General features: G+C 41.4%; 1 protein-coding gene across 1 annotated transcript in view; it reads left to right on the top strand.

The window, feature by feature from the left end:
• The first annotated feature begins 17,086 nt into the window (after positions 1-17,086).
• Positions 17,087-26,166, top strand: part of SEMA3D (semaphorin 3D) — a 148,311-nt gene continuing 139,231 nt past the window's right edge. The window contains exon 1 of the mRNA XM_058805919.1: positions 17,087-17,255. The gene's annotated coding sequence lies outside the window, so the exon portion shown is untranslated. The remainder of the gene's footprint in view (positions 17,256-26,166) is intronic.

Raw genomic sequence — 26,166 nt, 5'->3', positions numbered from 1 at the left:
CTTAAGCAGGAAAAATTCAAAAGCAGACTCCAAATGCTGACTCCCTGGTAGTTTGCATGGTGGTTTAAGCCAGCCTGTGAATTCACAGAGCTGTGGCTGTGGGTGCTTTGGGCAGGCTGCACAGATGGCCACTGAGCACTGGTGCCAGTGCAGGAAGCTGCTCATTTAGAAAAGTTTCCTCCTCTCCTTCCCAAACTGGCTAGCATGTGTCACAGGGAGCAGCCTTCTGAAGTCCCATTTTTGCATCCCTGGAACAACTGGCTTGCCCCGACCACTGAGCTATAATAGCTTATGGATCCAGTGCTCCAGCATGAGCCACCTCAAATCTGGTGTTTGAATCTTGGTGCTGGAACAGTGCTTTCAGCTTTGAAGGCAAGAACAAAAGAAAGAGTCTTGAGAGTGTGGAGCTATGAAGTACCCACATGTAACATTTCTGAAGTTAAGCACATTTGTAAAGCTGATCTGTTGCTCAAAGCAGATTGCATTCTTGTACAAGCAGCATTCCCTTCTCCTTTAACTTGAGTACAGCTGCCCCAGGTTTGACCTAATCCAGCTCTCTGGGAAGTTTTCTGTGTGATAAATATGACTTAATTTCAGATGTTAATAATTTCTTCTCTATTTTTTTCCAAGTCTTATTTCTAAGCAAATAATGAACCATTTAAGCTTCAAAATTTTATACCAAAATTCTAGGACCAGGTCATTTTATCATTAAATGAATATAAGGAAGCACATACTCAGATTGAAAAGCTGTGCCAGGAAAGTTCCTATGCCACTTGAAACAGGAAGAGTTTGCCTTAAATTAGTATTCACAGCTACAAAGAGATGGCAGGGATCTGCATTAGGGAACCCAAGCCATCTTTTAGGTGCCACTGACATTCATCAAAATGCCACCAAACCCTGTAGGTGATTTAAATGCCTAGATTAACAGATTAAGGTGTCAGTGACAAAATTACAGCATCATGCTGATTCTTCTGTTATTCATGGACAGAAAATAACTCCAGGCTGAGTCCAAGTGGCTGCATCAGGCTTTCGCTCTGCAATGCCCTTCAGGGCAGATCCTTTTTTTCAGCAGGGAATAAAAAGATGGACATTAGTCTCCCACATGTTATCCTTTGTGATTACTCCACATAACTCCCCATGTGACATCTGAACTGAGAAACTCCAGAGAAGAAGGTTCCTGAACTGAATGTAAATCTTGGCCTGTCCTAGCTCCACGTGAGTGAGAGTGGGATTTCAGCGCCCCCCAGACATCTCCCAAATCTTGTTTACTGGGGAGAGATAACTGGGGCCAGGCTGACTGTCATCCATGGTGAGCTGCTCAGGGGTCTTTGTTTGAAACACTGCAGCGTCCTCTGTGCTGCAGAGCCACAGGTCAGCCCAGGAGCAGCCCGAGAATCTGCATTCTGTGTCAGGAGATGTCTGCTTTGAGGATGTCCAGGAGCAAGGTGCTGAACTCAGGCTTCACCCTCCAGCATGACTTCATCCTCTGCCTTTGGCTGCCTCACCTGCATGGTCTGACCCCGCAGATTTGCTTTCAGCTTCTCTAACTCCATAACACATCCATAAGTGCAATACTGCTGCCTGCCCACACACTCCATATTTCCCAGGTGCAAATTCCCTTCTTCTGTGATTAAAACTGATTTTGTATGAAATACAGCACTATTCATTTGAGGAGCAAGTGGAATGTAATTTTCTGTACAACCTGTTCTTGTTTTTGTTATAATTATCTATAAGGTTAATTAAATCATGGGGAGATGAATGCTAGAGGCTTTTCTTAAAGAAAATCTGTTATCTTTCTAAATCAAATGGAAAGATTTCTTTTCAAAACTTCCTGCCAATTGGGAACATGGAGAAAGTTTTACTAAAATTATTTGCAACAAAACCTAGCGTCTTTTTAATTATTTTCTTCCCAAAACAGAGAAAGTCTCCTGAAATCCTGAAACTACAATAAGAAATTAGAAGGAGCAAAACTAGCAGCCAACTCTCTCCCTTCCTTCACACTTTCTGGATGCCAGAGCTATTCCCACTACCCTCAAACCTCTCCCAAACACTTTCTCACAGAAATACTCCAATCTTAACCTGTTACTCCATCCAGAGACAACTCAGCTCCTGCTGTTACCAAGTGCAAACCTGGTGAGAAAAGAACTGAGCAACACCACAAACACTGCTCGTTCTGAAAACGAAAACATTTTATTTACCTATTCAGCAAACAGAACAAGCAAAATCAATCCAAGAAATCACTTTGCAAAACATTGCACAGGGCAATTCATTCTCCTCCTTGACAGAAGAAAATGATGGAGATGATTTGAATATGAGAGCTGTTCATCATGTGTAGAAATGGTTATAAAAAATGTTGTCAGCACCCTTTCATCTGAAAAAGGCTGTTTAGCAACAGTGATATATTTAAATACCATGTTGTGTTGCTTCCAGCAGGAGATTCTTTGATCTAAAGAAATTAACATTTCATTTATCAATGCATTAAAAAATGTCCTCTGTAAGCCGCTATGATTTTTCATCTTGCATGTTAGTTTTGGCACAGCATTTCAGAGAATTTTGTAACTAGCACATATGTAATCACATAAAAAGTAATAATAAAAATGCAAGGAATCTGGAGACTGAATTCAGGGCTGCTCAAAGTTCTGTTCAGGTCCGACAACACCTTTAGCACATTTAGGGCATGGTTACCTCATAACTGTACCTATATGCAGGTAGATATACAGCTATCCTTACAATGATAGCCAAGCCTTCTACCATGGATTTTTCACCTTTCATTTATTGCTTGAACCTTAAAAACTTCAATTGAATTCATTTATATCAGGTTTCAGTCTTAAAAACAAACTTCCTGAAGAAGTTTATTCCATAGGACATCAACTCCTGTAATTATAGTGATTTAAACTCTATCTTTTATAGTTTTGTATATACAAAACTTCCTGCCTGATTTGCTCAGTTTCCCAAAGGCTGAAGAGCTTGCTTTGTCTTTTATCCCATCATTTTCCTATGGTTTATTTTAATGTAGTTGATATACTCAACAACTCATGCCCTAGAGTAAAATCCCTTCACAGATTCCTTTTCATATGGAGGAATTACATGTTTTTTATGTACATACATTTAAGATATTCAAAAATCATCTTTCTTACAGGCTTACATTGAGAAATAGTAGTCTTTTCTTTTTCCCTTTCAAGGTAAAAAATAAACTTATCTTTTATTAGCAGCGAGCCAAGAACTTGTCCTGTTCTCATTGTGCTCACACATAATGAATATTTTCAATAATAATCTTAATGAACAAGTCAGGGAATTAGTTGGCTGCATAAGTGATTACGATCAGGTCACTTAAAGGGTAAGACAATCTTAAAATTAGTGAGGCACTGGGGAGGGCTATTTAGAACATTTCAAAATGTATATGTTGAGATATTCAAGAAACCTTTTTAACTCCATTTTTTGCTATAAAGAAAAGATCTCCCACTGGCTGAAAAATGACAAACCATCCATATGTAATTTAATTTGTTTTGTATAATTTTACCCATTATTTTATTTGGAATGAAAGACACGAGTTTCCAAGGGTTCTCAGCAAGTTTCTACTTGAATTTCTGCGTTTTGCTAGTGCACAGCAGGATAAATATATGCAGTGTTTCTTTCTCCCTTTAAGTAATGGAGGCAAACAGTGGAATGGAAACATATCCATCTATGAAAAGGGCTTGGTGCAATTCCTTTAGTCAGGCAGGTCAGCAGTTGATAATCCCATTGTGGTTGTGATGACCACAATGTGCAATTTGTGTTGTGTGTGTCCTTCCCTCCCACAGCTGCTTGTCCAATCAGGATTATCAATCAGGACTGTGGTTTAAGTGCCATAAAATATTTTAGAAAATTTTTATATGTTACACAGAATTTTATTCTCATTAATTATCTCTTTCTATGTGACAACGTACAGCAGAAATTCTGAGCCTTACATGTGAGTGTTTGATAGTAGAAAAATAACGTGACAAAAGGCAAAACTGAGATGATGGTGTGGGTTTGTCTGACAAACCCAGAGGATCAAACTGGTATGGAACAAAAAAACATGATGCCTGTGAACACTTCAGAAATGCTTTTATAGGGAGAAGTAATATGTTGTAAATACTGCTGATATTTCACAATTGACTTTCTCTGCTCATAGCTCCGTGAGGGTCTGTGTAGAATTCCAATTCAATAATGAGGATGAAAAGCCAAAGGCAAAAAAATCATCCTGGGGAAATTAATGTTTGTCAAGGTAAAAATGCTTTTGAAGTTCGTGTTTTAATTTATTCTGAAGGCAGACCCCAAATGAACTCCAGCCAAAACCTCTCTCATTGCAAAATGTTGACACTTTTAAAGGATTTTTCTGCTTTCACTTGATATGTCAAGTGGGGTCTGCCCACACCTAGCACAAATTAACCAATCTGTATTGAAACCAAGTTTCTGAAGTTATGGCTGCTATACATGGAAGACCAACACGTATAATATACTTCAGCTCTAACCCACTCCTCCAATGGGAAATGAGTAATTTATAATTTTATTTTAATAAATTATTTCACCACTTGTCCCTTTTTGAGAAAACAGGCTGTATTACTTGGCCTAAGTGGGAGGATATTGTGCAATTCACAACAGAGTTCATATTTTCAGTCCATATTTGCAATGTTTCAGCACAGCTTCACCGAGGTCCGTGCTGCTGCATCAGCCAAGGATCTGCTATTGAGCTGAGCTGCAAATTTAGTGTGTAACACACAGAGACACGGAAAAAAAGCCCAATTCATAAAGAAAAAGCGGGAATAAAGGCTTGAGTCCTTAGTCAAAAAAACATCTCATAACCAAAAAATTTTACAGTTATTGTTAATTTCAATGGCTCACAATTCACTCTTCACTAAGCCACACCAGTGTTTGTTTTGGAGTATTTTGCTATACCAGATATAGAAAATAACACAGCTTAAGAGTCATGGGCAGGGCAAAGTGACACAATGAAACACAGACATAGAGAAATCAGCAGAACTACCTGGCATACCAAAAATACAACAAAAAACTATTGTGTATGTCAGCAGAAAGATTTGAGATGAAAAAAGAGGGACAAATTGCAAATATTTGCCTTTTTAAATTAAAAAGTATATTTGCTTTAATCAAATATGAGAATCTAAAGCACCCACTTAAAATCCCTCTTTCTGATTCCAGAAATGAAAAAAGAGCACAACCATTTAAAGCAAAATGAAATATTTTCCTTTTCTCCTCCTTGCTCCTGCAAATGCCACTTTTTTTCAAGTATTGAAGGAAGGTGCAAAGATTCCTCTAAAAGATACATGCAAAATAATCTGCTAGAAGAAGGGAAGACCTGCTTTGAGAAATATATGCCATTTTTGAATGGTGCTCTCCTTGAAAAATGGTAGAACTGAACCTTAAGTCTACTTTCACCCATTATCTTTCAATATATTTATATTATATATATATATATATATGCACCTCTCATATACATCATATTATGAAAAATGTACGTGCCATTGTGGGGTATCAGTTAAGAAAAATAGGGGAGGTTTTTGTATCACAGTTTCCTTCACAAATTGGTGAGTTTATGTCTGCCAGAAGATTATCTGTTCTTTGGAGAACATATGTAATATGACAGTAGTAAATTCTATCACATTTTTCTTCTTGAGTGTTCATGGACAGGATGCTGCACTTTAAAGGAATTCTGTGGGACTAAAAATTTGAGGTCAGTGGGTCTGGATGTCTGTAACTGAGTAGATATTCTGTATTTAATTAAGTGGCTGATCCTGAGAAAAGAATCTGCTGTTCCTCCTAACCTGAAGATGTGAATACTCAAAACTTTGGGAGTCATTCCCCAAAGCTGAGATTAACAGCTGAAGAACCCATCCTGTGACTCATGGGATCTGAGATTCACAAGTCAAACCTCCCTTGTTTTGCAGGGGAGTAGTGGAATTTGGCTGGCCCTGGGGATTCTCCCTGGTGGTTTCTATCTTGCCTTAATTGCTTTGCAGATTTCTAACCTGCCCACGTCCCCCTTTGGGCTGCACAGGAATGACAGTGACACTCTGGGGCTTAAAAAAATATAAAATCTTGAGGCTTTTTGGTGAGTGAGTGCCATGTAGAGGGGCTGACACAGACAGATTTCTGCAGCAGCCCTGAGAGGTGCTCATGGTGGTGATTGCAGGCAGGAATTCCCACCTTCATCTCTGTCCAGCTGCTCCTTGCCACAGCTGGGCTCTTCAGCTACTCCTGAATGTGGCTGAGGTGTTTGTGCATCCCCAGCTTACCTCCTGTCCACTCAGTTTGTTCTCCCACACGTCCTCCTTCCTCACCTTCACTGCTATTTGTCACTTTTCCAGTTGCAGCCCCTGCTGCAGCATAAATCTTTCAGAAATTGAGTTAAGGAAAAAAAAAAACCTATGTCCTAGATTGAAAAAACTACAGATTGCTGAAGATTGCATCTCTGTAATTGTTCTGGCTTTCTGGTGGTTTTTCCTGTGGATTAGAATGAAAATCTGGATCTCCTGATTGTCTCCAGATGAAAGTAAAACATAAAATTCTGTTTCCAGAGTGATCTTCCTTTGATATTTTTGTGCATGTTTGCTTTTGCATTGAAATATCATTATAATAACTTCTGCTGCTATTTTTTTTTTTGTGTGTGTAGGGTTTGCAAAACCTCTCATTGTTCTATCCCAGAAATAAGTCTGACGTGCATGAGCTGCTTCTCTTGATGCACAGGACTTGATTCTGATGGCCACACATGAAAGGAGCAGAACTAATGGGCATTGTCCATTACAAAAATACCATTTTGATTCATGGTTTGCATTTTGCCTCGTCACTGGTGTGGTATCACAAAACAAGGCTTAGATATTTTTCAGTGAATTACAAGCCAACAGTTTTGGAATATGAAGAATGTGTGCTTGCATAAGCATCCAAAGATCTGCATAAAGCCATGAGCACAGAACCCATTCCTGCCACAAGCACCACAAAAACCGGGACTGAGTTGCTCCAAATCACTCCAAAAACCACCCAGATCCTTGCCAAGTCTGTTTGCCTTCATAGTTTAATTCTAGGGTCAATAAACACAAAGGAAAGGCCATCAAATGAACAGCATGCATGTAATTTACAATTAGAGCATGCAACTGGTATATCATCAAAATATGGATACAGTTATATCTCTGGGCTGGATGGAAAGAACCACAAGTTTTGACAACTTGCACCTGCAATATAAATTTGCTGGGTTTTTAGAAAAGTAAAATACTGCATTACATGTACACAAAGTACATATTCCTTAGCTATGGTCCTCTTTTGAAACTGAGATCCTGAACAATGTTGCCAAAAGAAACAGCTTTTGTGCTTTCAGACAGCCAACATCTTATAAAACCAGGCAGATGAATGATGTTATGTGTAAGGGATGAATAAAAATATCAAAGACTGAAGTTCCAAACAGGCTTTGCAGGCCAAGAAAATGGTATTAAAATTCATTCCATAGAAAATAAAAGCAAATAACATCGGGACCAACCTGGGCATTTAGTTCTGCTCCAGAAGTAAAGGCCTGTGAATATTCCTGAGGCAGATTCATCCCTCTTTTTGAGGTGAAACTTCCTAAAGTTTTAGACACAAAACTGCTCTGGGTTTGTTCATTGATAATAAAGGTGTGAGCCTATGGTTTATGAAAGTTTTTTGGTGAGTGGGTATCCTTATTGCTCTTTGATGTTGGTAGTATTCAGAGTCATGCTGTTGTATTCTGGCTTTTGAATTTGGGATGAATCTTTTGCCATCAATGTCAGAAGACTGGATTTCATTCTGACTAAAACCAGAAGAAAGATTTTGATAAGTTAGACTGACAGCCTTCACAATTTAAATGATAGAATTGCATTAACCCCCCTCAACTTATGCTTGAGTTACCACCTAATAATGAAACAGCATGAATGTAATTCCTTAGTGATCTCCAAAGTTATATATTAGTGTACCATTTAAATAAAAAAAATTCCTGATTTATGTTAATGAAAGAATTGAACACAATATTCATCAACAAAGGCAGACACTGCTTTTTAACTTTCTCATGCCAGTAAAATATGCAGGTGAAAATTTCCTCTCTGTTCAGTTATCTATACAAAAAATGAATATTGGTAAAACATTAATATGGTACCATAACTAAAGACTTCAGAAAGAGCTAGATCTATTTATCAGATACTATACAAAAGCACAGAAAAACCCATTCTTTTCCTAGGCTACACCAGATTTTAATCAGAAACTATCAACTGACCACCAAAGGTGCTAAGAGGAATGGCACTACACAGACAGACATCCCCTGTGGGTCAGTTATGGGTGAGAGTCACCTCACCTGGCTTGACACATCTGCAGATTAAAGTTCAGACAATGAGCTGGCACACCATGCTCTGCCTCTGGGGGCTTCCCCAGAGGAGAAGCCATCTGACCTTCCCAGAGCAGGATCACGTATCCTTTGGAGGTGCCTGCTTCCCTTCTTGGACTAATTGGGAGCCTCAGGTGACTGGATCATAATTAATGTCTTACTTTTGGCTTGTACTTGCATGGCTGATCTTTCTGCATGACCAAGGCATATCCCAAAGAGAGGAACAGAAGGGGTCACAAGCTGAAAAATAGGAAGCAAGGAAACAAAAGTGTACTTTTACCAGTATTTTTTTAAATGCCTCATTTAATGAAAATATTCCTCCTTTATCTTATTTTTGGTCTTCTCTAGAAGAGGGCTGCTGTAATACAGAGGGATTCTGGCAGCAATCCTCAGTGTTACAAGATACATCTTGGAAGAATGTAGGAAGCTGGATCAGCCTCTGTCCCTTGGTCACATAAGTTACAGCTCAGTTGTATATTTGAGCTTTTTATGGCCTTGCAGATGCTTCTATTGTGACCAGTCACTTCATTTGTCTCCCTCATTCTATTTTATTGGTGTTTTATTATTTTCTATTGAAATAAATGTTTAATCATGGGGTTTTTTTTTAATTTCTCAACCAAGAGCTTCACAAACACAACAGTGTGATTCTTTGATCCCTTATGACATCCAAATATAGAATAGATGTAAGTACTCCCATGTAATTAGTCCCAGGTAAACTCCAAAGTTATCAGGTATTTTTAGCCTGTTTAGACATAACCCAGAAATCCCTAACATACATCTGGATCTGTTCTGCTTTTCAGTTTTGCCAACAATACATTTATGTCTGGTAAATGGTCTATTGGGTCTTATGTACTTCAAGTACCAAAATAATTTGCTGTTGAACCTTTGCCTTCCAAAAATCAGGATGATGAAACATACTGCTACAAAGGGATTTGCTCTAACACTACCTAAAAATCAGTTATCTTGATAATGATCATGGTTTTTAGCTATGGGAATGGTTTCTCCTGAGATTTATCTTCTTTCTAGTTACTTGGCTATTTCTCTTCCTCCCAGTTACTCAGCTCAGGACTGGCACTTTTTCTTATGTATCTGTTCTAGCTCAGCCTGAGGTTGAAGGTTGAACTTGGGGATCATTCACTGAAATTCCTGAGTCAAGTCAGAGATAAGTGATCAAATCACTGTTTTGGCCTTAAAGTACTTCTCTACATAAATGAAGCCTTCTCATCAAACCGACATTATTGTGTAGCTGCCAAGTATCTGAGACTGAAATAATTAATAAATAAATGAATTTCCTTTTTTTTTCTACTTCCAACATAATTATTTAGCTAGGAAAAAAATAAGCTGATAATATATTTCTGTGCTGAACAAAACTGTTGAAAAGTACCCAATTTGTAGAAATTGCAGTCTTCCTTTTTAATATAAAGCTCTGGTTTATTTAAGTTTGTCAGTAACCTGAAAGCACCTGGAGCTTTGTACTGACTTGGTACATGCAGCATCTTTCTCATGTAAACACCCTTGCTGTAAATGAATGTTTCCAAAAGTGTTTTGGGAGTGCAACAATTGCAGTGCAGCTTCTTTTCTATGGCCTCAGGTTCTGTTTCCATTGCAATCAATGTCCCAAGTCTTCATTTACTAAAAGAAGAAAATTTGAAAGAGATAGTGCTAAAATCCAGCAAACCAAACCAATTCCACATTGCAGTTCTTGTCTGTAGCTTGCTAAGACAGAAGTTATCTCTCCAAACCAAAGTATCAAATGCTGGCTCTTGAATGCATTGGGATCCTTCCCATTTTGGGTCATGTTACAGTCTTCTCAGCTGATAGAGCCACAGAATATATCAGCATTTTATATAGATGCACATGGTTTCAATGATGCTAAACTTTTAAGATATTTTTTGGTTGTTGTTGTTATTTTATTTTTTTAAACCCTAGCCCTGAAGACTGAATGGCAGCCAGGCACAGCCACATCTAGAAATGCTGCTGATGTAAACTGAATAAAATCTAGTATAAAGCTGTATCAATGGTTCATCCTGAAAGTAGAAATATACAAAATCAATTAACAATCTGTGAGTTCAGTTTGAATAAAATAACTTTCCATCAGACTCTGACGGCAATTTCGTTCAACGAGGAGCACCAACATGTGGCAGGTCTGTTTCCAGGTTGTAATGCTCAGATGAATAGCACCTTTCATAACAGAGTCCTCAATAACCTCTGGACTTGATCCTAAAAACACTTTGTATGTAATTATGTTGGCTTCAGCTGCACTACTTCAGGGTGGGTTTCACTCATTTAACATCAGACATTTAGAAGCAGACATGGAGGCTCCCTCTGCAGTCAAGGGAGAGATATGGAAAACACTGAGGAACAGGTTGTGCTCCTTGCCTGAAGTATTTTTAATTATTTTTTTAAATGATTGGGTAGCTCATCACAGAGGGAGATTGGCACCAACTTCTGTTGACTACATAAAGAACAGCTACAATTCAAAATCTCATTTTTATTTAATAAGCTTATCTGAAAATTTCAGTGCATTTGTTTTTGGTGAGGAAGTCTGGGGTCCTTATAGCAATCAGCTGAGCTACACATGAAGACACCCAATCAGTGCAACATTTATCACTGCATTTAGTGCAAACCTTGTTGGTGATGACTGATGTCTCCTGTGGCAGGAAAGTGCCACTCTGCAGGCTGTAGATGCTGCAGGACAATCAGACCTGGATGAGGTTGTAACGCAAATGGGAGTAGCGTGCAAGAAGAATAACCAGCTCATCAAATGGACCAGAAGCACAGCTGATGGGGTGATGGGCTCATGTGCTATAAATCCACATCTGGACATGTGGGAAGAATGGGAGCTGCTCATGTAAAAAGTTCTATTGAATTGTAAATAAATTAAAAATAAAAGCAAAAAAAAAAAATTAGTAGTGGTGTTTTTCCCAACAGCTCCCCACAAAATACTTTTCTAATTCAAAATGTAGCTTGCTGTGGATGGTTGAGATACTCAAAATACGATGATGCAGGGATTTTGCTAAGCTTTTGGGATTTGGCTTCCATTCACTGGGATTCAGATGTTTCACTAACCTCCTTTGGCTAGGCTAGGTTTCTTACACAGAGAAACACAAACTTAAACCTTTGAAATTCTCTTCTAGATCTCTCAAAATCCACAACTTCTATAAATATAGGCCTGCCTACATTAGAAGTGGTGATCTTCAAGTTAAGAGTCCTTTCCTTCAAACTTGTTGAAGATATTGAATAAAAGGATTTAAACAAAATACCAACATAGAACAGAGGAAGCATAGAAACAAACCTGCTATACCAACTTACTGTTTTCACCCTTCTGAAAGTGCTGAAAATTCCCATCTTCCAGACAAATTTCATATTGACTTGGCCAGTAGCATACTGTCTTCAGCTACTGACAGCAATCTGTTCTCACTGAGGAGGCTGTAACAAATTCAATGTTTAAGAGTTTAAGGGAGGTGATCTTATAATACAATCAAAATAGTTATTTATTGAGGACAGTGAACATGAGCCCACATAATGTATGCTGCAAATCACTAAGGCATGTGGTTCCATTTAACACTATTTTGCTTGAAAAGTGATCACTCAGAGGTAAGGTTTGCCCTAAGTTGGGTAGGAAACAAAAATATTCAAGAATAAGTAATAAATAGGGTGTGTTTTGGACAAAGCTATCTTTTAGAGCCATTCAGAGGAAAGAACATTTCTATCTATAGAACCATTGCTTGGATGTTTGTCTTCTGTTAACCACAAGTACATATTTTCACTGGAAAAATGCGACTTTCAGGCATTCACAAAGATTTGTTCATGCTAAGGATAAACAGAACTAGATATCCTGTGTTCTGAGATAAGAAAATGCATGGTACTATTTCATGTCATAGCACTCATGTTTTATTAAAATGAGGGTTTTATAATTCCTATTTCTACAGCCACCACTGAGGGGAAGTGGAGTTCTCTGGACACGGCTCAGAGCTGATTTTATTCTTACCCTCCCCTGCTTGGTGCTGAAGCCCGTAAATCAGTACAGCAGTCATTGCCATTTAGGGAGACCAGGATAATGCCTTAAACCAATTAGTTCAACAGCTGATTTCATTGGAAGTAGAAATACAGAAGTTTAATTTATACAAAGCAGAAAAATGAGCTTCAGTTAATTTTTTTTTCATAGAACTGTGGGCTCTCAGAAGCTGATTTTCTTTCTTATCCTAGACATAAGTGAAAATGCAACAAACTTTATTCTTGACATACTATTTGTGATCTATACTAGAAATTTTTATTCTTCTCACCATATTTGGGACAGATCCCACATGCACCTCATGCTTGTCAAGGTCCTGGCTAAGACAGGGTTAATTTTTGCAGCAGTCAGGAAGGACATGGCCAGGACCCTGGGACTATTGATACCACCTCTTTAATGAAGTTGATTAAAGTCACATACTTTTCTTGTGCCATAGGCCTTTCATTATAAAATGGGCTACTATTCCCTTACTTGACATCTCTGCATCTCTCAAGACAGATATCCATTCCTGACTGAAAAGAGGAAGCCCTGCGAGCATCCACTTGTATAATGAGGCAGGTTATTTTTCAAGGTACAAATTTATCAAAAAGCTGCAACAGTGGGAATTCCATTCTCTTCTCTGGGGCAATTTTAGAAGCTGTTTCTTATATTAAAATTAGAGTCCAAAAATAACTAATGCTTCATTATGGATGATTAGGGATAGGGTAGGGTGTTTTCCAGGTTGTTTTTTTTTTTTTTTTCCCAGAGACACAAAATCAGCATTACTGTGCAGGTGTTACATTATGATTACCAACACTGCAGTAAAGCAGATTCTCCTCTTCCCAAAGTGGTGGAACAGGAAGAGAGTAAAGCCCTTTGTCTTTCTTTGGAGACCCTCAAGTGTCAGCCTAGCTGCATCAGCAAAGGGCAATGGACAAACTCTGGCTATTCCTGTGGAGAAAGAGTGCAGAAAAAGAGCCTTTATCCCTGATAGACTGCAAGGTGGAAATTCAATACCTTACTATTCTTTTTCTTACTTACCCTCTTTAAAACACCTGCCTTCTAGTAACTCTCTGGTATGCGTGTGTGTGTATATATATATATATATATATATGTGTGTGTGTATATATATAGTCTTCTCTATACAGTCCATTAATCAATGTAGGTGCCATTATTGGAAGTGGAAATACGACTTATTGTCTTCAGAGAATATTGATCCAGGTTCTTGGACAGCATTTGATTTGAATTTGACTTTATTGCAAGTATGCAACTCCGTCTGCCAATGTGCTTGCACAGTAACCATAGGAATCTAGTGACCCAAGCCTCCCCAGGGAAGCAGATTTGGTGGCTGAGTCACAAACAGACACTTGAGGCTGACTGGATGAGGTGATTTCTGTATTTCTGTGCCCAGCTGATTGCTCCCTCTTCATCCTTGCAAAGGCTGCTCCACCTCTGGATCCTTCCCCGCTCATCTGGCTTTCCAGCAGATGAAGGTAAATCAGTTCTGGTCTTTAGTGGCTTTATCTGCCACGTTTAACATTTTCTTGTTTTGCTGGAAGCAAATGCAGGGATGGATGGATGGCTGGGAACAAGCAGTGTAAATTGACATTTTATTCCTTGGGCTTGTAAAGAGTGGGAGGTTCCTTGGAAAATTTTCATAGTTGGACACGAATGATGGGACCTTCTCATGAAGGACCTCAGAGTCACCAAATGCAGAGTAGTTCCACTTGAAGTGATTCAGTAGGCACAATTTAGCCCAACATTTTGGAAAACAACCCCTCTCCTTCAGAGATTTAGGCAACACCATTGTATCATGCTGCAGGCATTTCTGTCACTGCTTACAGAAGGAATAATAGTACTCAGCATAAGGATAAACACTTAGAGTGTGGCAGCAGGCTGCTGTCTCGTGTTTCTCACAGTCTTTACTAAAGGACTGTCTACTTTACCATGACAATTAATTTCACATGAAAATGGTTTTGCCTGACATAAGCCAGTTTGGCATTGCAATGTCTGGACATTGTTCAGATTAATGACTGAGCACAAAATTAAGCAAATGGGAAGTAACAAAAATAGCTGACCTCTCTTCCTCATTTTAGTTATTTATGAAATATCTGCTTGGCCATTTATTTAATTCATGCTTGTATTATTGCCTGATGAGAAAACAAAAATGCAGGTATCTGATGTTCAGCTTCTGGTCTTTCATGCACCAGGTAATTTGAACAGTTGCTCTGGGCACTGGGTGTGGAATTTGACCTAAGGGAAGCCCCAAATTAGCTACTAAAGAAAAAAAAAAATAAAGAGAGAGAAAACCCCCTCACTTTTTAAATTCATGTTTAAAATGAGCTGTATAATGCTTCTTCCATCCAATAGTCAGTGTCCTTTCTGCACAAAAAATAATGGCATCATCCTCACCGTCATTATAATCATCACATCTTCAAAGCATGAGAAGGAACCTTTCTCTTCCTATGGAAACTTTAGACCATTTCTGTAAATTTGGCAGAAATTCCTATTTCAGGAGGCATTTCTAACACCCTGTTAAGAGCAAATGCAGTCCTGACCAAAAAGATCACTCAGAGGGGTGGCAATAACACAGATGCTGAGAAAGGTAAAATTCCCTCTGAGTCTCCCAGTAAAGCTGCGCTTATCTGCTCTGGGAATTTCTGAGCAGTGGTTTAAAATACAATGCCAAGGAATGCATGGAGTGATCATTTATAATGATGTTGTGCAGATGGGGAATGCCTGCTCAGCCTGTGTCCATGGCATGACCTCGTGTAACCTTGTCTCAGAGCTCACAAAAGCGCTCCTTCCCCGCTGTCTGCAGAGAAAAGTTATTTTATCGGCTTTCCTTTAGCCAGCGGCCACAAGAGGGCGGATTTTTTCCTGCTTTCATCCACTTCAGGAAGAGCTTCTATTTAACAAATTCGGTTTTATAACTCTTGAAAGATAAATATTCTCCTATTTATTACACCCCCCCAACTGCTAAAATAAAACCATTTCCAAAACATTTCTTTTTCTCCCCTACATTCACAGAGTCTGTAGACCTGTTCCACAAATGAGAAAAGGAAACATTCATGCTGATTGATTTCTTTTTCACAGGAGTCTGAAACATCTCCAGAACACGAAAAAAAACAAAATTTTGCAGCATATTTTCTTTTTATCAGGATTCATGTTCTTAGAGGACCTCCAACCCCTATTCTGTAGTTCTAATGTTTGAAAAACACCAAAAAGCCCACAAAGATTTTTCTTCCACCAACCTGCTCCTCATTTTCTATTTGTTGAGCTTCTACACTTGCAGAAGGGGGTTATCAGCAGAGTGCCTGTGATCTTCAGTGAATGGGAACAAGGTAAAGCGCAAGAATTATTCTGCAGAAATTCAAAACACAAACTGGGCTCAAATCTGCATCATACTCATCCCAATTATGTTTGTACTAAGCAGTGCCATGTGGAGATTCAAGCAATGGAAACTTTTACCAGTGATAATGATGCAAATGTGGAAATTCAGTATAAAATCTCCTTTCACTTTTTCTTAAGGCCTTAAACAGCAGAAGCCAACAGTAAACCTATCTCCAAATTCCTCCCTTTGTCTTTTTGGAACATAAAACTCATGTAGGTAAGTACAGTCTGTATTTGCAGGGGTAGAATTTATAAAAAACAACGTCAGTTTGGTACTGTAGTAACAAACTGTTTAAAAAACGTAGGTAAAAAAGGTGTGAAGTGGACTTTTGGTGAACCTGAAAACCTCTTATTTAGCTCCTGTCCCTGTACACCCAGACCACCCATCTGACTTGTGTGTGAATGGTGGGTGAGGATGAAGTTCTGCTGAGGTGAGTTACGCGATGGAAACTCCAATATGTTTCTCTGGGCTCCCTCGGTTATTTCACGGGAGCAACAGTCGGGGTCTGTTCCACAGCTGAGCTGCCAGCTGAAGCCTTTCAATCTGAGCCCTTCACCGAGGGAAACGCAGCTCTTGAAAGGAGCCCAGTGTGTGTTGTCTGGAAGGGTCTGACACTGCCTGTGCCATGTGTGCAGCGGCGCTCGGCCTGCGGGCAGCACGGCTCTTCCTCGGGCAGCCACAGGAGGAAATGCGCTGGAGAGAATGGTTTGGTGTGGGAGTGGGCTGGTCCAGCAGAGAAATCCTCTCTTAGGAAGTGGTCTGCAGCCTGCGAAAGCTGGAGAACCACCAGTGTAGCACATTCCGGGGGCAAAGCAAATAAATGCGAATGCAGATGTGCCCCTGGCAGCCACAGTTTTGCACACGGGCAAACTCTTAAACGCGCACCAGCCCTGAGCTCCGGGCCACTTATCGTGAGTGTGGCGAGCTGGCTTTGTTTACTCAAAGCCAGTCCCGTCCTGGAGGGAATGTGTCATGGGAACACCGTGAGCGGACCTGGGGCTGCTCCATCCACGTGGGTGAGGAGCAGCAGCCGCGCACGGCGATCCCAGAGACAGCTCGGGATGCTCCTGTGCAGGTGTGTGATCCGGAGCGGGCTGTGGCCCAGGGAAAGCACACGGGCTGGGGGTCCCCGGGTGGGCACAAGGCTGCCAGGATCGGTGTCGGGGCGCTCACCTCGGCGCTGCTCGGGAGCCCCGTCCGGCGGGCCGGGAGCGGGACCTGCGGCGATCGGGGGGTGTGCCTGCGGCGGCTGACAGACACCCGGACACACAGGCGCACTCCCAGGCGGCAGCCCATTTGCTGGAGGGGTGTGCATGTGCGTGCGAGGGAGTGGAAAGGGGTGGCGGGATGGAGGGAGGGCGGCCGAGGGAAAGTCTGACACTCGGCGCAGAAGGAGCGAGACCCTCCGCTGCCGCCGCCGCCGCCGCCGGGGAGGAGCTGCCGCGCTCGCAACGCCTCCGACACCCGGCCCCGGCCCCGGCCCCGCCGCTGTCCGGCCCCGGCAGGTACCGGCCGACCCGCGGCTCCGCGGCCGCTGGGGCACTTTCCGCGCCGCGGGGAACGGGAGGAGGGCGGTGTGGGAAGGTGCCTGCGCTCCCCCTGCCTGTCCCGGACGCTCCGCTCGGCTCTGTCCCGGGGCTGCCCCGGCAGGAGCGGAGCGGTGCCGGCACCTGGCGGTCCCCGGGCCACCTGCCCCGCTGTCAGCGGGAGATGGGGCTGGCTTAGGAAAGGGCTAGGCTCTGCCGGGGTGGGCTTGGGGGTGAAGGGAGAGAAGGAGTTAGTTTTGGGAAGCGGGTGAGGCTGCGAGATGGGAGAGGAGTTGGTGCGCTCAGCCCGGCACCCCTGCTCCTGCTCCGCAGCGGTGGCTCCGGGCTCTGGGAAGGCAGCAGGGCATGCTCAGCCCATGCTCCTCAGCAGAACTGTTGCTTGCTGGAGCGGTGGCAGAATTCTTTCCTTTCTGCACTGTCCTCCAGCATCGCCGTGAGCGCGGCTGCTGAGCGCGCCCATGCCCGGAGCGCAGAGCACCTGGCTGGCCGGTACAGCCCAAAGGAGAACATTCCCCTGCTCACAGGGACCACCTCCGCTTCACTTTGGGAGTGAGGGAACTCCCAGGGTGGGGAAGCTCCTTGTTTTGCAGCAAATATTGCAAAATGAAAGCTGTTGCTTGTAGAAGGGAAACATTCCTGAGCGCGTTAGGTAATCGGTGACTGTGCTGGTGGAGCGCAGAGCAGCCACCTATGTTTCCTCAAAGAGAGCTTCACTTTGATTTGAACTGGCGCAGCTTGTCCAAGAATAATAGAGATAAATGGGACCAGAAGCTGAGAGAGCAGCAGTTCACACTGTGTCTGTCTTTGACAGACCCAGGAAGATGCAGGCAAGCACTTGAAGAATTGTAGCATGTCACTTTCTCTCTTTTACTTGCAAATCTGGGGCACAAGTAAAGAGACTTGATTTTGCTGTTCACCATTTGGAGGTGTTTAATGCTAATGACACGCCGCCTCTCTACCGTTTTTCAAGTCCTCATTAGTTTAATTGATGTGACTTTTCATCTTTGCCTTTTAATTAGTTTATTTAGGTTATTATGGGCTTGATCCAGAAAAGCACATCATCTCCTGCAAAGTGTAAGGGCCAAAGTCTTCTGTCAAAGTTGGGTGTCTAAATAGTCTTTTAAAGAGAAACTGGGGTATTTTAGTCCATAATTGTAAACCTGCTGCCAAACAGAGATACCCAAATTCTGCAGGTGCCACACCTCTTTTTCTTAAAATTTCCAAGACAAGTCCTGCTCTGAGATATCTCATAAATTGAAGCATTTTCGCCTTGATCAGGCTGAGCAGCTTGGCTTCACTTTTAGTTGAACTTTATTTTGGCTTAGACATCCAGACTAGCCTGAGATCCAGGAACTGAATTTGCTTTCCCTCTCCTTAGGACTGGATTGATCCAGCAGGGATTCTCAGGGTGTGGGCAGCAGAACAGGCTCCCATTAGGTGCAGTGCTGAAGCACTGAGAGTTGTGCTCTAGACCAGTGCTGTGATTCCAAGTCTCCTACAGTCAGTGTGTGGGCTCTGCCCGTTGAGTGCTTTAACCAGAAATGGAAATAGCAGCTTCACCAGTCTCTGGTGCGTCTGAAGATACAAGAATGGCTTCTATTACAAAGGCTGGTAGGTGCTTTCAGGACAATAATGCCAAGAAGCGAGAAGTGCCACTCAGTAGTACTGAGTAAGGTGACTGATATGAGAAAGATATAATTTCAAGTTATATTCCTGCCCTCATCTTTGTCTTGGTGAGTGGCTACAGTCAGATCCCCAGAATACTGATTCATCTTTTTGACCCCACTCCCAAGTACTGGCCTCTGCCTGCTTCTTTCCCAGCTGCAGGTTATGCCATCAACCAACCTTCCAAAACACTGTAATTGCTCTGATTTTACTCTGCTTTCCAAGGTTTTGGGTTTTTTTCTTGTTTTCTGAGAGGTGATGTTTTTACTGCAGATACCGCTGTGTTCATTACGCAGATTGTGCTGCTGCCTGGACATTCTGCTCATTCTGCTGGGATTTTGCAATTGAATTAAATGAAACAAGGCCCTGGGGGGGACAAAGTTTTAATTAAGCTTGAGTGTTAAATGGAAATAGATGCTGTTCATTGGGAAAGAGTCCTTTAAATTGTTTGAGGATGTTGCATCTTTATTACTCAGAGATTAAGCTGTGATAATTAAGCAGCTAACCATGTAAACAGCAAGATATTGAAAAGCAAAGGCAAAGGATGAAATGCTCCCAGCAGCACCTGTCCTTATTTTGATCCTAGCAGAAGGGATGTATATGCTCAGCCTTTTTTCCATGTCACAAAACAAGCAGAGGAGTGAATGTCCCACACAGTCAGGATCTTTACAGTTTGACTGGCAGAAAGCCATAAACATTGGAGTCACCCTGCGAGCCTGCTGTTAGCTCAGGGTGGCCAAAATAATGATGTCTTTCTGAATTCTTTTTTAATCCCTGCTCTGCTTTCCCTCTCATTCTTTTTTGCTGTTAAAAGTCCAGCAGCTGTAATCTCAGATGTCGCATCGCTGTGTGCCGCTGACACACCGGTCACCTGTGGATGCAGAGAGCCTGATTCATCAGCTGGGAATCAGCTGAATTCCCAGCACATGCCAGGATTTCTTTGGCTGAAACCCCTGGAGCTGGGATTGGCCAGTGAGCCACCTCTGTGCTCTTTGAGGTTTCCTCCACGAGGGAATCCTTTGGGGCTAGTTAAGCAGGCTTTCCCACCGCGCTCTCTTGGCAGGGCAGCCTGCGGGACTGCCGGAGCTGTGCTTGGCCCTTTGTCTTTTTAACCCCTGCAAAGAGCCAAAGGTGTGTGCTGAATGCCGCTGAATGAGATGGATGCAGGGAACGTGCCCTGTGTTTGTTTTCCTTGCTTTCTGGATTCCCTCCAGCTGCAAACAAGCAACAGAGAGGCTCACAGTACAGCCATGTGCATGAGACGTGAAGTGTAGTGGCTGTACTTAGGTGTGAAGGAAATTTTGCTCTGTGGGTGTGCTATTTTTAACTTTTTTATAGTCCTGCACCTCTGTCACACTTCTCAACAGCTTCCCCCTGCCCCAACATTTCTGTCTGGGTTTTATGTATTTTATAAACTTAGCAATGGCAGTGAGTCATTATTTAAATAATCCCTATGTATAAATCTTTAGTCCTTTTATCTTATTCTTTATATCCTTATGTATTCAGAAAGGCCCCTCTCTGGTATTGTTGGTCTTTTTCCACGTTCTGGAGACACACTGCGAGAACATGCACATGTTATCTGACAGTGGGTGATAGAAAAAAAGAAAAAATCAAAAAGAAAAAAAAAAAGCACAGCCCTTCTATTCTGCTCTCAGTTTAGATGGATCCAACGTCACATGGAGGGGATCCAGGATGAGTCAGGAAACAGCACTGTGGTCCAAAATTCCACTTTGCATTGCAGCTGGGAGGCAGCGTTTAGCATCATGTGGATTTATTTTCTTTTGACGGGAACTGCAAAATAACTCATGGAAGTCACATAACCTAATGGGCAGAAGAGATAACAGTAAGCCAAGAAGAACCTGGATTCCCATCTGGGTTGAATCATTGACTCAATTGACTATCAGTGTGATGGGTGTGGTAGTTTAAGCTGGGACATTTTACTGGCCTTAACTAAGTCATTGCACTTCCCCACAACGTAACTGGAAAATGTGATTAATGTTCAGAGCTCTGTTGGTACCTGAGTTTCCCTAACAGTTTCCCTGGTCACACTCAGCACAGGACACCGTAGACATTTATTTTCAAACCTAATTTTTCAGGACAAATCCTAAATAGCTCAGAACATATGTGACTAAAGACAATTCATGCTTTAGAGCTTATATGTGCATGGAGACCTGTAATTCTGCACTGCATGAATTTCACACTGTGTTTGTTACTCAGCTTTCAGTAACACTTATCCTTTTTTGTACATCTTTGCATATTTTTCTTCCTGTGCTACTATAAACAGAAGAGTTGCGTGAGCTTTGTCTTATAATGTGGTCAGTTTAAAAGCAAAATAAATAACCATAATTAAACTGTTTCCAATTTAGATGGTCAGAGAATCAGGAGACTTGCAGGAAGCAGATGTTATGCAGCAGAAGAGAGGCTGAAACCTCTGTAACATCTAAACATACTCCAGTGACGTGCTGAGGTGTTGTTGCTTTCTTATTTTTTTTTTCTCCAAGGGGGTGGACAGAAGAGAAGTTACCAATTTTCCTGGAACATCCTCTTCCAAAAATTCCTGAAGACACTGCAGCACCAAGTCTGATCTCATCTTGTGTCAGCATAACTCATGCCTAAATGCACTGGGAACAGAAAGCCCAGGATTAACTAAAATTATACAAATGTGAGGCTGTCACAAAATGAAAGACTTGGGCCTGTTCTCAGTCTGTCTGTACTTAGGGACTTCAAGAGACTTAAGCACATGTTTAAAGATAGGCTGCTGTGTAAAATGCTCTCTTGAAAGAGTTACTTGCTTAAAGCCTAAGCCTAGAGTGAGATCAAGCCTTTTAAAAATTAAGTGCAGTCTTGAGGGCTGGTGTGGTCAAATAGTCCAGCTTAATCTTGGCTAGAATTTTAAGATTTTGAACAGCTAGATCTAATGGTATGTGGCTACCTAGCCTGTTGTATTCCCCTGGAATTTATCAATGACACACTCCATATAATTGTGGTTACTTTTTGTCTGTCTAAAATCCTTTTTTGGTTTTGCAAGGGGCAGACTGCAAAGAGGGAGTATGTAAAAAATTCTTTCTTAAACAAAAGCAAAAAGTAGATTTTTTTCCCCTTCCACAATGAAGAATTAAAACAATGTCTGTTGCTCTCATGCTTAATGTCAGAATCTCTGCTAAAAAATAGAAAGAAGAAATATGATGAATTTTTCATATGGAACTTATTCCCTGTAATTTTATAATGCATATATGTGAGGTTTTATGAAGGCTTATACTAAAAGGGTTTAGAACAGTGCAATAAAGGAAAAATGCTCATAACGTTCTTGGGTACCTAGAGAGCTCCACTTTGAGAGAGGGAAATAAAGGGCAATGACAAGTAGTAATAGGCTGCTGCAAGTGCAGTTCCTTTTCTCCAAGATTTACAGTAAGAACAGCTCTAACTGTAAAATTCTCTGTACTGTCATAATCTGTAGCTTTGCAGAATGTAGCATTCTCATATCCATTCTCTCACCTTGTGAAAGAAAGGTTCCACCTGCATATAAATCACCCTTAAATAAATCCTTTACTTAATTTCAGGCGTTATTTCCTTTTTTTTAAGCGGGTGCTTGAAAACCTTTATTAAGAACATAAATAAATCTTCAAAGCTGGTACTATATTGTGTCCTAGTAATAGAGTGATCATTTGTTATATCTCTCTGAAGGTCCATTTTTGTTCAATGGAAATCATAGAAGACACAGGAACAAATTGGGTGCTTGTGTTCATTAGTTACAAGCAGTGGGCCTTTACTCATTCAGAGGAGCTTTTATTAATTTATTAGCTATGTTTTAATAGCATTGGGAGGGGCCTGTGAGACATAATAGTATCATAAAGTGGTTTGGGTTGTAAGGAACCTTGAAGATCATCAATTTCCAAGCCCCTTTCCATGGGACTCCTTTGGGATCCTCAGCAATGAGCTCTCACAGCAGACTGGTATGAGTAAGGGCCAGTCTTTTACTTCTGCCAATATTTAAAATAAGAACTAAACTGTAAAAGGGTATTCCAGTGGCTCAGGTGCTGAGGTGGCCTGGCAGGGGAGTTTCCAGGTGTGGATCAGAGCAGTGGTGCTGCTGGTGTTCTGGAGCTGGGCTTTCTCAGCCACCTCAGTTCCATTTTTGCGGCGCTCCCTTGCCAGGCCCAGCTGAAGGAGTCTGGCTTTGCGCAGCTGCTGCACCATCTTCAGGGATGAGACTTCTTTTTCTGGATCTGCCCCAGTTATTGTTTTGCTATCAGTGTTGGTGTTTCTTGCCTGGTACTGAGCTACACCATGGAATGAATCAGGAGGAGACCAATCCTGCCTGTTCGCAGAGGAGCGTGCCAACCCCGGAGCTGCTGGCTGAAGGGTGTGGGAGAGGTGGATCTGCTCCTTTCAGTATGTGGGGAGAGCTGGGCACACCTGGAGCCCACCCCAGCTCTGCAGGTGTTTCTGAGCCTGTTTTTGAGCTCCTTTGCCTGTTTTTGAGCACCACAGGCACCGAGCACACACAACTCTCTTGTGTGTGCACCTTGTGGCCCAGGTGGTGTGGGCAGGGGTGGCTGCATGTAAAAGCTGAAAACAACAAAAGACAGTTCTATCCTGATCTGTAAGGGTGAACTTGGCTGGCTGAATAGTCAGGTAATATAATAAATCTCTGTTATTAATCTGATTTTTCCCTAAAACTATTTTAATAGGCAAGGATGCTTTACATAACTACAGTCTGAATCACTGTGGTCAGTTGATGTGATGTTTTGTACAAGCTGTAATCTTGTCAGAAGTGAGGTCTTCTCAGACCTCGTGAAATCCAAGGTGTTTATTTTAATTTTGCAAATTGAACTCAAAGCTTTGAAGGCTTTAAGGACAAGCTGACTTGATGTAATTTTTGGAATGTCACCCCCACCTAACTGAGGGGAAAAAAGTAAGAGAATGGGTGCATCTAAGGAAGTTATACTAACATTATTCAGACCCAAGGATCTCTTAGGTGCTCTTTCTAGGAAAAAAAAAAAAAGGTGCATTTAGCTGTGCTCCTCTGTGCTGTCTATCTTTCTAAGATGAATGTCCTGGGTAATACTGTTTGCAGTGTACAGGTTTGTTTTGGAGTTACGATTCGGTGTTTAGAGTCCTCTAGTGACATCTACAAAAAGCAGATTTATTTCATCTCATAAAGCTACCTCAGCTTGAAAAAAAAGTAAAAATTGGATTTATGGCAAAGAAATACCTTCCCCAGTATAACATCCAAACAACCTGTGCAGCTTCCAGTGAAGTTAAGGGAGTTTTCACATGGAAAGATTTTCCATCCTTAGATAAAATAATTATAAACTGCCTAGGCTGAAGATTGAATAAACTTACATAATAAAATTTAAATTTATGTGAAGAGGGAGATGGGCTGATTTTCTTAAGGTGTCTGTCTACAAATTCATGTCTGTTATTTGGATTTTAGGTGGGTGAGGGTTTTTTTTTTTTAATCCTATTATTTCCCTAAAGAGTTTTACATGTCTAGGTACAGATAATTTGCTGTGCTGTCCTCAGGAGACTGAAGCTGCTGTGTCCTTTGCTTCCTGTGACTTTGCTACAGCTCATTACTTTCCTAAATGGCAACACGAGCACCATTATGGAGCTCGTAACACAGACAGTTATCTCCTCAATGGTACTTAAAATCAAATCCTTCCTACTTGGTGAGAGATGAGTTACTGTGCTTTGGCTCCTTAACTGATGCAATGATGGAAGGATTGGTTTTTTTCTCTATTTGTTGCTGTTGTACATTGATGTGTAAGGATGAAGAATGAGTACTAAGGCACAATACTGAAAGCTCCAGTGCCAATTTCTCTGGTTTTTCACAGCCTGACAGAAAAGCAGAAGGTGTGTGCAGCAAACAGTGCAGGGAGTTCATCTCAATTCAAACATCTGCTTTCAAAGCAAGAGGAAAAAAAAAAAAAAAGCAGAATGCAATTGTTGTCTTTCATTTAAAAGCCAAGGTGAGATTCTGTGGGGTTTATCCTATTTTCCATTTAAAAGCCAAGGTGAGATTCTGTAGGGTTTATCCTTTTTTTTTTTCCCTACTGTTCTGTATCTGTGGTACTGCCAGCATGTCCTGTGGCCCAAGGGCCTGGTCTTTCCTAAGAGGAATTGTCCATCCTTACCTTTTAGAGGCAGCAGTTCTCCAGGTGGTTTCAAGTCACAGGACAATCTGCTCCTGCTTCCAAACTCCCCTCTGAAATTTAATCTCAGTTAAACTTTCTCTTGTGCTTTTGGAAAAGCTTCAGGCATGGTTTTCCTGTATCGTGTCAATTCCCAGAAATGGCCCTGACACGATGAAAATCTCTCACTCCCCAGGGGTACTCTGCTCTAGCAATCTGACATGTGGGGTGTTAAACTGTTAAAGGGAGAGAATTCAGACAGATTTCGGGTCTTGTGCCAGGTTTTCAAGACAATGGTAGAAATTCCTTTGTGATAACACTGATATCACAGTCACAGCTGTTCTGCAGTTGGTCAGTGATGAAATATAGATAGCCATTTTCTTAGTGAAGACAGGCTTTACTTCTATTTTTATCTTAGGTTACCACCGTTATTTATGGCTAATAAAATCTGTTCTAGTAAATGGTGTTAAAAAAAAAAAAAGTACTTTCCATCCTTTCTGTGCTTCCTTCCTTTCCCTACAAACAAGGTAAATGCCACTGAAGTGGTGTGAGAAAAGCATTTTGGAATGTGTGTGGATTTGTTGTGTTTTATTTTCCATCCAGGAATTCAACATGACACAATGGAAAGTGGGATTTGACATCTCCAAGATAAACTATTAGACAGTCTATAAAGTGCTGCACTCATCTTTATAAGATAAATAGTGTGTAAGGCCAGAATAACTGGGACACAGTGGCTTTGATAACAGGCAGCATTGTTATCTTCAGTGCAAGCATCAGCAGAGATTACAGTGGTCTGTTGTGGTGGCCCTGGGGGAATCTCACAAGGCCTTGCAGTAGGCAGTGTACAATTTGTTTTCATTCATTTCTCAGCAAAATACTGGTTTGATGCTTGGAAAGCATGACCCTGTTTAAATTGTGCTGACTCTCCTCATTCTGGTTTGAGCCACATGGGAGGGGAGGTGTGAGCACAGGCAGTTAGAAAAGGTGAAAAGGTGCTGATGGAGGATGGATAAATTAGCGATTGACAGTGAGCAGACAGTTTGTTCTGAAGAGCCCAGACTCTCTGAGCC

The sequence above is a fragment of the Ammospiza caudacuta genome, chromosome 5, assembly GCF_027887145.1.
Source record: "Ammospiza caudacuta isolate bAmmCau1 chromosome 5, bAmmCau1.pri, whole genome shotgun sequence".
NCBI classification, from domain to species: Eukaryota; Metazoa; Chordata; class Aves; order Passeriformes; family Passerellidae; genus Ammospiza; species Ammospiza caudacuta.
This window is presented reverse-complemented; position numbering and strand designations above follow the sequence as displayed.